Source organism: Silene latifolia, chromosome 9 (assembly GCF_048544455.1).
Source record: "Silene latifolia isolate original U9 population chromosome 9, ASM4854445v1, whole genome shotgun sequence".
NCBI classification, from domain to species: domain Eukaryota; kingdom Viridiplantae; phylum Streptophyta; class Magnoliopsida; order Caryophyllales; family Caryophyllaceae; genus Silene; species Silene latifolia.
In genome coordinates, this window is record NC_133534.1 from 20830384 (window position 1) to 20842941 (window position 12558).

General features: G+C 37.3%; 1 long non-coding RNA gene across 1 annotated transcript; it reads right to left on the reverse strand.

Moving 5' to 3' along the window:
* Nucleotides 1–761: 761 nt before the first annotated feature.
* Nucleotides 762–3708, reverse strand: LOC141602503 (uncharacterized). The gene is made up of 3 exons (XR_012524487.1): nucleotides 3574–3708; nucleotides 3366–3475; nucleotides 762–1611 (listed from the first exon to the last, which is right to left on the reverse strand). It is a non-coding gene; the product is annotated as an uncharacterized LOC141602503 (long non-coding RNA).
* Nucleotides 3709–12558: the final 8850 nt, after the last annotated feature.

Genomic DNA, 12558 nt, shown 5'->3' on the forward strand with positions numbered 1-12558 from the left:
CGGTAATGATATCAGGATGTGCCTCAGCTTCAGCTCGGCTCATAACAAAGATCCGACCCTTCGGCCTCACAGGCCTCACTGGGGTGATAGGAGCGAGAGGGAGCTGTCACCTTCCTCTCCGGGCAAACATTGGCCTTGTGGCCCGGTTTGTTGCAAGAAAAGCATATGACAGGATCAATGAAGCATTTACTGGGGTGTCTTTGGTTTCTTGCGATTATAGCACAGTCGGTCTCTAGTACCTTTAGTGTCACTAAAAGCTGAAGATTGACCACCCCGGTTAGCTTGAACATTAGAAACGAATCTTCTCTTGTTTGAGTCAGAGGGAGAAGAGATGAACCTAGGTGAAGGAGTAAAGGGCCTAGAAGAGGGATATAAAGGCCTCTTGCCAAGACTAGAACTAGCTGCACGAGCTTCATTTTTAATCTCTTTCAATGAATTCTCGGCCCATAAAGCATCATTATAAATTGAAACAAAGCTAGTGGAATCTCGGCGGACCATACTTTTGATCTTAGGAGAGAGCTTTTCAAGATAGAAGAAGGCTTTTTCATTGTCATCCTTCACTAATCTAGTGGCATAATGAGCCAACTCATTGAATTTATCAGTGAAGGTCTGAACTGGAAGGCTTCCTTGCTTCAACTCCATGAACCCCTTCAACTTTTGCTGCTTCAGCTCCTGAGGATAGAAACGGGCTTCCACTAACTCCTTGAAACGTACCCAATCAAATTCTGGTTCAGCTAAAACGGTAGGCCCAGTCATGGACCACCACCGGTCTGCTTCTCGTACTAGGAAATGAGAGGCTAGCTTCACCTTATGTTCCTCCTTGACATCATACAACGTGAAGCTTTTCTCCAACTCCCTAAACCACCCTGTAAGAGCAGCTGGATCAATCTCTCCACCATAAGTGGGAGTGTTGATTCGGGTCAGCTGATTAGCCACCCAAGTATAGGTGCCTGGAGTACCCTCAGCTGGCGGAGGAAGAGGAGCTTGTTGATTTTGTTGATTTTGGAGAATTTGGGTAAGAACTAGTAAGATAGCATCATCAATATCTCTTCTTGGCGGAGCCATCTTAAAAAGAAGAAAATTAATTAGTACCTATCAATTAGCAATCACAAACAGACTACCACATAAAATCCTAATTCTACCCATCCTACCCTTCTCTCAAGTTTATTATTTAAAGGTCAAGTGATTTCTAAGTGGGGTGCACAAACGTGCGTTGGGAGCAATAGGCTCTGATACCAACTGTGACACCCTTAAATCTAGCCTTAATTATATACGTAAATTCTACAGAAAAACTGGTAGGATATGTTTGTAAATGGTTCAACTAGTCCAAAAACCTGCAATTTCAAAAAATTTTCTAACTAAACCATTCACAACCAATTCCAACTCAAGAAGAGTGTCAAAAACCCTGCAACAACTGATAAACTAATTTACATACATAACTTAAGACGCGGAAATATAGTGATACAAACCAAAAATAGAAAGGGAGACATATGTCCCTTCAAATTATATACAAACCAAAAGTGTAAAAGGTTTACTAATAAAATAGCCATAACTAGGTCCAAGGTTCCTTGCTCACTAGCCCGTCTGTGACCCCAACTAAGCATCAACAACCTGTCAATCGCATTTTATACAAACACGAAAGCCACAATTCTGTGGGGCGTAACTTCGAGTCCTCCCAGCCACGAATCGTCAAAATTTATGTAACATGTAATAAAACATGTAAACAAAATGATAAAGAATTCAATTATCAATTATTCTAACATATGAGCCCTAAACTGACCAAACTAAACTAACATGTGAAACATTTAACAAATTGTAATCCAAACTCTATCAACCATAGCCGGCTTGCATCTCACCTTCTATGATTCATAGAATCATCAAACAAGAAAGGGCAATATATCAAAGACAGGCATAAGTTCTTAGTACCGTCAATAGTCACTTTGTAACTCGAGTCTATACCACGAGGTAGGGAAGGTAATCGAACCGGTATCTTGGCTCAGCGGTTACTATTAAGAAAACATGGCCAAGAGACAACACAACCCTAGCCTAAAATCTGCGCAGACCTAGACATGCGGATACACACCACCGCACCCAAGACCCACAACTTTTTTTTAAAACAAAGTGAAGTGAGTACCCTAAGGACACCACCGAAGGGTTGGCTAGTACTTAAGCTGACCCCATACTATCAAAATAAGTACCTGAGGTCATGCCCCAACTTGGATAAACATCCACTAGTCAGGAACACAAAGGCTATCAAGCAGTGAACATATACTCGTCAAAGACTATAAAGACCTATCTATGATGGAGGCCGAAATACTCACCTAAGAGTCTAAGACCTAGTCCCAGCTAGTCCCAGCTTGAATATTTTAGCCCACACCACACATGACTCACCACACAAGTCAAGTAAGACACCCACTTAACCTTAAGAGGGCAAAAAGTCCTACATATCAATATAAATTCTAGCATTCTATCATGTGAAAGGCTTATAATGTCTATTTACAGCATACAATCCCAACAGAATCCTCAACAAGTATTCAATACTAATTTCTAATTCTAACAATAGTAACCATATTAAAGGCTTCAGGGGAAACTAGGGCCATTTCTACAATACAAGTCACTATTAAATTCAATAAGCTATACATGTAAACAAAAGCTTGATAAATGGCCTAAAACAAGAAAAAGGCCGATTATCTAAATCATTCAACCGAATTTTTACCCGCAACCCCAGACCTGCGGCAGTGCACGGGTCAAATTGCGGCTGACCAATCACTCAATTAACTGACATCGCATCAGTCAAAGGGACTAAGGCTCAGTTTTCGGCACAATCAACAAAACATTACAATTATCACTATAACAATTCATTTTGAGCCTATTAATTACCATTTCATTTTGTAAATTATCCTAACATGTGGTAATTGTCAATATAACATAATTTTTCTACCATTAGCATAACTTTTAGCTACTTTTATGATTCCCTTAACAAGTTTAACCATGTATACTCATTCTAATTATATCCTTGATGAACCTAAAATGACGGACAAAGCATGGAAAACCGCGAAACAAGCAACGGACCGACCCGGGCCATCCGTGGGCTAGCCGTGGGCCGCCACGCCACTTTCGCCGCCGCACTGTTGCCCGTCCCCCTACACCATCATTTCTTTCCATTTTTATATAATAAAAGACCGTCTGAACATTAATTAATCGTCCCCAATTCAACTTTGATAATTTAAACTAGCAAAAGGCACAAATTAACATGCATGCAACAAATTTTACATGTGAAAACTACTTATTCAAACAAAAATCACCAAACATACAAAAATAAAAAATTGTGACGATCTTTCGTCGAGTAACTCGAAATATGTTACCTTAAGCTAGAAAAAAGAGCAATTAGCACCTCAAAACCGAAACCCTAACAACAACTAGCCGCTATCCTCTATAATATACGAGTCCCCGAACTCGTCCTCCAAATCTTCACCTAATTAAACAATAAAAACACAAAAATTAAGCATATATACCGAAATACCGAAATTTCATCTTAAAAAAAACTTCAAGAAAACTGAAATTAAATTATACCCAGTTGTAGATCGCGACGAGAGGATTCCGGAAAGGTAAATTATGCGAAAAACGGATAAGAAACGAGTAAGATGTGACGAAAATGAGCTTGATTTATTGAAAATGGTGTTTTGGGTTTTTTTTTTTAAGATGTTGATGATGATGATAGAACAAAATCAGAAAAAACAAGAAAAGGGGGAGTGTGGTCCGCGTAAGGAAGAAAAAAAGGAGGAAAAGTACGTACGGGATTTTTAGTCGGGATTTTTACGAGTCGGTTTTGACTCGTTTCAATAATAATTAAATCCGTAAGTCAAACGCAAGTTCCGTCAAGTCCAAAGTCTTTAAACACGAGATTACAATAAAATTGAGTATTCACACGACCCATTTCCAAATTCGTTTACCCAACGTTCAAACGAATTGTCATTTTCCCCCCGATACGCCCTTATTTCGAAATAAAAGATTTTACACGGTTTAAACTATTTTTAAACATTTCAAAACTATCAAAATAAATACTTTTCTTCAAAATATAATAAAATTATATTTCTTTGAATTATTTTTACTTTAAATACATTATTGTCAAATTTTACTTGATTAATTAATTATTTTCGGAATATATTAACGGTCCGAATTTTACGGGGCGTTACATCTTAGCCATATTTTTAAGAGTTCGATTCATTCGTTCCACAACCCCATTTTGTTGTGGGGTTCTTGCGGCCGAAAAGTTATGACTAACACCATACTCATTACAATATGACTCAAATGACAAATTCTCAAACTCGGTTCCATGGTCGGATCTCAATGAGACAAGTTTATAGCCAAATTTGTTTTGAACCTTTTTGACCCAAATTAAGAACTCATCAAATGTTTGATCTTTAGAACTTAAGAAGAGAAGCCAAACAAATCTTGTGAAGTCATCTACAATGACACAAATATAGCGACTTCCACCTCTACTCACAACTCTCATGGGACCACATAAATCAATATGAATGAGTTCAAGAGGCAAGGAAGTGCTAACAACCTTTTTGGATTTAAAAGAGCATTTAACTTGTTTTCCTTTAACACAATCATCACAAAGTGATTTAAATTCAAATTTAATGTTAGGAATGCCGTTAACTAGATCAAATCTCTTGAGGGTGTTAAGTGTCTTAGCATTTACATGACCAAGTCGTTTATGCCAAAGCCAAGGGTCATTCTTTTGAGCACTCATGCATGATAATGATTGATCCGACAATGAATATAAGTTAGTCATATAAACATCTTTGACAAGTTTACCTTCAAGTATAAGTTCTCTAGTTTTTCCGTTGATGATTCTACATTCACTAGCAAGAAATTCAATAATATTACCTCGATCACATAGTTGTGAAATGCTCAAGAGATTGTGTTTCAAACCTTTGACAAGCAACACTTTGTCCACGCATAGTGACTTTGACTTACCAACTTTTCCAATACCAATGATTTCACCTTTCTTGTTGTCCCCAAAAGTCACCATGCCACCATCGTAGGCTTCTAGCAAGAGGAATTGGTTTTCATCTCCCGTCATGTGACGAGAGCATCCACTGTCTAAGTACCAATTGATGCTGCCCCTCACTAATGCCTATAAGAAATCAAACATTTAGTTTAGGAACCCAAACAAGTTTGGGCTCCTTCTTGACAACGACCTTTTTGACTTCCTCTTTCTTGATCCACATTTGTTTAGCATTTTTAGTGTTTCTTTCTAAGTCACGGACTCTTTTTTCACAACCATTAAACTCATGACCTGTTTTGCCACAATAGTTACAAATGATGTACTCAGGAAGACCAGCATACTTTCTTCTTCGGAAGTCAGTTTGGCTTGGATCCTGGTTTCGAGTGCAACAGTGTGTGCTACTGTTGCATTTGAAACCAAGTCCAGCTTTCTTTGTGAATTTTTCATATTCTTGTGATTGTTTCAAGAGAAACTCCAAAATATTCTGACTTCCTTCCCATTTTAAGTAGAACATCTTAGCCTCATCTAGCTCTTTAGTCAATGTTTCGATTTTAGCAAGATGATTAAGATTTAATTTACCTAAATTGTCGAAAGCTTGTTTTGCAAGTCTTGCTTCATCACTAAGTAACATCCCAATTTGTTCCAATTGTTTATTATCCCTTTGACACAATTTGAGGTCAGCTAGATGAGTGTCACGTTCCTTAGTCAAAGAAGACACTAATTTCGCGAGAATATCTATTTCTTTTTTCGACTCAGATGCCACAGTAGAGACCTCTGTGACATGAGTCTGTTCAGCCCTTTCTAACATCTCATTTTTAGCAAGAACGTCATCATTTGATTTTTGAGCTCGTTCTAAGGCACTTTTGACATGACTAGACTCATCATTTAAAATTTCAGCAATCTTAACAAGATCATCCTTTTCGTTGTTACGAGTTGCTAAGTCAATCAAAAGTTGGTCACGTTCTTGAGTTAGTGATGACACATTTCCTTTGTTAGAACTGGATGCAACAGTGCAGGGATCTGTTGCACCGGTTTCATCGACCTTGTTGGCTAAAAACAAATATTGTTTTCGAAGTTTTTTTATTTCTTTCTCAAGACTCAACATGGAACTAGGTTGATCATTCTCATTTAGACTTTCTTTTAGGACGACATTTTCCTCAGCTATGTCCTCAATTTCGATTTGCATAGCTTCCAACTTATTGGTTTGGACACGACATTTATCAATAAATTGATCTAGGAGGAGACAAACTTTGTCTTTAAAGAAAGATCGAACCTTTTTCTTGAGCTTAATTACCTCATGGTCTGAATCAGAGTCTGAGTCCGCAGAGTGAGCCATAAGACACTTGATGTCTTCTTTCTTTGATTATTTGGAAACATTTTTTGAGGAACAAGACGAGATGCTAAGTTTGGCGTCTAATTCATCCTCAAGGACATCGTCCTCTTCAGAATTAGACATGCCCCAAATGGCAGTCATTACTTTGTTTTTGTAATCACATTTTGCAAAGTCACGTTTTTCCTTAGATTTGATATCGTTCCACTTTGGGCATTCTTTGATTTGGTGACCATTGTCACCACATTTAAAGCAACCAACAGTGGAGTTAGATCTTCTCTTAGGAAAACAACGTTTACTAGAGTTGTTGCTATACCTTTGAGAGTTTCGACCATTTATCATGCCAACAATATTTTTAGTGAACATTGCAAACTCATCGTCTTCATCCTCCTCATCACTTGAGAGAGCATTAAGAGCGAGTCCTTTACCTTTAAAGCTTTCACTAGAACGCTTCATGAGAGTTAACTCATGAGCCATAAGTGAGCCCATAAGTTCATCAAGGGTGAGCAAAGAAAGGTCCTTAGCTTCCTCAATAGCCGTAACCTTCGGTTGCCACTTTTCAGTTAGGCTACGAAGAATTTTACGGACTAAATCCTCGGATTGAAAACTTCTACCTAAACTCTTAAGGTTATTGACAATACTAGAAAATCGTGAAGACAAACTATTAATTGACTCATCTCGTTCCATATTGAACATCTCATAATGTTGCATGAGAAGATCAATACGGTATTTCTTGACTTGTAACGTTCCCTCATAATCAAGGCTTAGGGTGTCCCAAATCTCTTTGGCCGAAGCACATCCAGATATACGATTAATCTCTTGGTCACCGATCCCATATTGAAGAATGGACATGGCCTTAAAGTTTTTCTCGATTTTATTATAGTCGGCCTCAACATACTTATCCTCACTTTTCAAGGAGCTAGTGCTATCAGCATTAGTCACTTCGATTTTGAGGGGACCCTTTTGAATGATTAACCAACATTCATAGTCTGCACTTTTGACATAGTGCTCCATGCGATGTTTCCACCAGGCATAGTTTTCTCCTTTGAAAATGGGATACTTAGTGTGTTTTGAATCGTCCATAACTATAGGATCAACTCTTTGGATTTAACCAATATCAAGAGCACGAGGCTCTGATACCAATTGAAGAGTTAAGAACGATTAACACCTAAGAGGGGGAGGGGGTGAATTAGGTGTACCTTTTTAAAAATTTTATCCTTAACTTGGTTAATTGATTAACTTAAGTGAAGAATATTGAAGTACAAGACTTGAGAAACTTAATTGAATGTAAGTTCACAGAAAGGTACAAAGAGTTCTATGTCACAAAGACAGGATCGTGACACGTAACTTGATTAGGTACATGCGAGAAATAGCAAAGTGGAATAACGTAAAAGTAAATGAACAAACAAACGACATTTTAAAAATTGGTTCAGCCTCTACTCCGAGGCCTACGTCCAACCGTTATTTTATTGCTTGTTTAGAAATTTACTCAAACTTACTAAACCCCTTACAATGAAAATAACTCGCCAACCTACTTCGGTTGCACTCAAACTTAAAGCTACTCCGCTTCAAGAGTTTATGGGTTCTATCTCAAGGTGTTACAGAATCTTGAATCTCAAGAGTTCACTAAATGAACATGGAGATAACAATGAAGATCTAACACGAGAATCATGGAACAAACTCATTATGTCACAGTACATCGAACTGATACTTGGAGGTTTTACAACTTTTTTCGAAAACAATTTTGAAGACTTAAAATCAGAAAAACGTTTTGCAAATACTTGAAGAACAAAGCTTTTAATGAAAAAATGATTTGCAAGGTTTTTACAATAAATGCTTTGGAAGTCTTAAGAAATAAATGTGACTAAGACACTCTATTTATAGTGGATTTAGTCTTAGGTAAGTACAACTTATAAAGATTAAATCCAATATTAAAATGATAGCTTTGAGTGATGGTAAGTGTTAGACTATAGGCTTGGGGCTTAAGAAATCAGAAAACTTAAGCTACTACACTCAACATGTGACAATTTACCAAAATGGCAAAAAGTTTTTCTTACTCTAGAAGTTTGACAAGTCTTCTTTGTCATTTTAGTAAAAGGTGTTTGCCCAAATCTAGAGGCCTAGTCTAGTGGGCTTGTGACTCCAAAATTTCAGATTATTTTCAAGCTTTTGAAAATTCAAATGTTTAAGGTTTAAAGTTTGCAAAGTTTTGACACTTAAAAACATTTGGTCGAAATTCCTCCTCCGTATGATAGTACCAGAAACCACAGTACAACGTACCGTTGCATGGTTTTGCCATTACTTGACTTAAATGAGAATGTTACACTTACTCTTACATTTTTCGACTAAGGCTTTGAAAATATCATTGTCTTGAATTCCTTGATTAGCTTGATCATCTTGAATCATTGTTGAAAGTCCATTTGATTGCTTCAATCACTAATCATTTCAACTAAGAACAAACAATCAAATAATAAAGGGACTTGGCATCATCAATCCAATGTGTTCTAACAGACCCTAATGCGCTTGTAACACACAAGGTGATATTAATTTATATAAGCTTCGCTAAATTTTAGTATCTTTAAGTATAGGTTGTGTACTAAAAGAATGTTTTTGTATAGTGTCGAGTTCTATTAGTCTCCTTTTTTTTTCTTTTTTTTTTCATTCGCTCACATAATTATAAAACAGGTATTGCTTGAAATAGTTTAATACGGAGTATAAATGTAAGTAGTTTTTGTGACGTGCATTAGGTTTTATCATGAGTAGCATCATTAATTAGAGAGATCCATTTCATAAGTATATATCAGATCACAACGGTTTCTACAAGTATGTAGGGAAAAATGGATTATAATCCAAAAGGTATTACAATTTGTGTTAAACCGTTGTATGTATTGTTTATGAGTTTTTAAAAGTTTTTGAGTTGTATTGTACTTTTTTGATGGGAGATGATGACTCAAATTTTGTTGAGCTTATATGATGCAGTTTTTTTGAGTTTTTTTTTTTAAAATATTGAGTTACATTATATAATTTGTTGAGCTCACCGTTTATGTGAAAGAGAGAGAAAATGTTCATGGAGTGGGTCATTTTTCTCAAAGTTATAGTACTCCGTCTCCTTAAAGATCTTCTACATTACGACATGATGTTTTATTCAGGTGCATGGTTTAGATCACTTTTAGATCGGATCTATTCTGTAAATGCAGTTGAAACCCGTCATTATCCAAAGTTTGATCGGTAGAAATTGTTGGTAAAATAAAGAAGCAACAATGGATAGAATAGAGAAAACTTATCGAAACCGAATGAAGAATAAAGCAGTGCCGTGGTAAGGTAGCCAATGACTTGAAAACTATATCGGCACGACCGCGGTGGTAATCGTCTCACGCCGGTACTTCCCCAAGGTTAACAGTGCATCTTTCGTACCCAACCACTCGATTAAGAAAACTTTGGAACGAAATAGTAATCGTACCTAGGAAAGATTTCAAAAGAGTATAGGAAGAACATTTGAGAGAGAGAAGCGAGAATTAGAGTTGTGTTTTTCCTGTGAAGAGAAACTACTCTATTTATAAGAATAAATAGAGCAGTTATGAAGCAAAAAACGCTCCACTAAAGCAGTAGTCAAATGTGATTAAAGGAGTTAATTAATCTCCTTAATCACAGCCACAATTGACTAACGGTTACAGAAACAAACACATACTCTGAATGTGGACAGTCCAAGTCCAATTACACATAAGCCAAAAAAAGGTAAAACTAGGCCAAGGCCCGCACCGCAGGTGCTCTACCCAAACCCAAACCCAAACCCAGGCCCGAGCCTAAGCCGGGCTGGTGCACGTGTGTGTGTTTAGACAAACCCACAAGCCCAATACTCACAATAAAAGCCCCTTTGTCCACACTATTGAACACTACAATAACTTATAGCATTATAAACAAGTGAAAGGTGAAGTAATTCACCGGTGTGGGACAAGAGGCAAAATGGGATTTGAAGACTTTGGCTCTAAGAAGCCATCACTGCCAACAATCCCCCACTGATAGCGAAGAGAAGCTAAAGGAAAAAAAATTCCTCGGTAAGGAAAGGTGGATACTTAAACGTTCAATGTCTTTCAACTTGAATTGACGTATTAGTGAAATGTGGCAACAACTTACCTTCAACAAGTGAATATCTTTCGATTTGAATTCCTCGCTGGACTTCGGTTGAGACCCCGACAACACATATCATACCTTCAAAAACTGATCGTTCCGCGATTTCAAAGTGCAACGCCTTTTTTTAAAGCCATGCGTTTACCCTGGTTTAGATGAGTGCTCTAGCGAGGATTTGAGTATTCTCACATAGATGGTGGCTAAACCATCACACCCCAATAGGTAGCTCAAGTGCTTCTCAGTAGCACTTCTCATAAGAGCTATTAAGGAAAAAAGTCCAACCTCAAATAAAACACAATCCATCAAGTGCGTCTCAAAAGTACCACCATGAATGACTATGGATTGTTAAATGCCATAGGAATGGATAGTATAGAGTCCATCAAGAGTCACTCAATCTTGACTTAAGGACCTAAGCCTCATTCCCCTCGATATCTCAAGGACTACTCTCCTTGTTAACCCCTTTGTAAAGGGGTCGGCAAGATTACGTTCGGACTTCACATAGTCCAAAGCAATCACTCCATTTTCCTGGAGTTGTTTTACCACACCGTGCGTGATTCGAATATGTCGTCTCTTACCATTATAGACATTATTCTTAGTAACACCGATTGCTGCCTGATAATCACAATGTAAGGAGACTGGTGCAACCTGTCGCCCCCACATAGGCACGTCTGCTAGTAAGTTCCTCAACCAATCTGGTTCTTGACCTGCCAACTCAAGAGCAATAAACTCAAACTCCATGGTAGAGCGTGCTATACAAGTCTGTTTTGCAGACTTTCACGAAATAGCACCTCCGCCTAAGGTAAACACATAACCACTAGTGGAACAGATCACATCATTACTTGAAACCCAGTTTGCATCACAATATCCTTCTAACACAGCAGGAAATTTACCATAATGCAAAGACAAATCATTTTTTCCTTTCAAGTATTTAAGTAAACGACGAAGTGCGTTCCAATGTTCAGCACTAGGGTTATGTGTATACCGACTCAGTCTACTAACAGCATAAGCAATATCTTGTCGAGTACAGTTCATGATGAACATCACACTTCCTATAATTTTAGCATACTCTTCTTGGGAGACACTATCACCCAAGTTTTTACACAAAGATACACTAGCATCATAAGGAGTTCTAGCAGGTATAACATCAAAACTGTTAGATTTTTTTCAACACTTTTTCAACATAATGAGATTGACTTAAGGATATTTCATTTGAGTTTTTAGCGACTCTAACTCCAAGAATAACATCAGCATCACCTAAGTCTTTCATCTCAAAACGTGATGACAAATATTGTTTGGTTTTATTTACAACAAATAATTTACTACCAAGAATTAGCATGTCATTAACATATAAGCATATAATCACACAAACTGACCCAAACAATTTAGAATAAACACATGAATCAGAATTGTTGGTAATATAGCCATCATCAATTAAAGTGTTGTGAAATTTCTCATATCACTGTTTAGGCGCTTGTTTAAGACCATATAGTGATTTTCTTAGTTTACACACTTTACTCTCTTGACCCTTTACCACAAACCCCTTGGGTTGAGACATATAGATCTGTTCCTTTAGGTCACCATTCAAAAAAGCAGTTTTGACATCCATCTGATGTACCACAAGATCATGAATAGCAGCTAAAGCAATCAGAGTTCTAATGGTGGAAATTTTGGTCACGGGTGAGTAAGTATCAAAATAATCAATGTCTTTCTTTTGTGTAAACCCCCTGAACCACAAGTCTAGCCTTGAACCGTTCTATTGTTCCATCAGGTCTCATTTTCTTTTTAAAAATCCATTTGCTACTAATGGGTTTACTACCTTTAGGCAAATCAGTCAACTCCCAAGTCTGATTAGAAACAATAGAATCAAGTTCGTTTTTAATAGCTTCTTTCCAAAAATTAGCATCGATAGATCTTATAGCCTCATCATGTGTTTTTGGATCATCTTCTATTAAAAAAGCAGAAACAAGCTCATCACAAGCGCAGATATCACAAGCATTTTTAGTTAGGTGAGTTCTAACATAATCAGTTCTAACAAAATCACTACCGAAGTTCTTTTCAATTCTAGGCCTTTTACTCCTTCTAG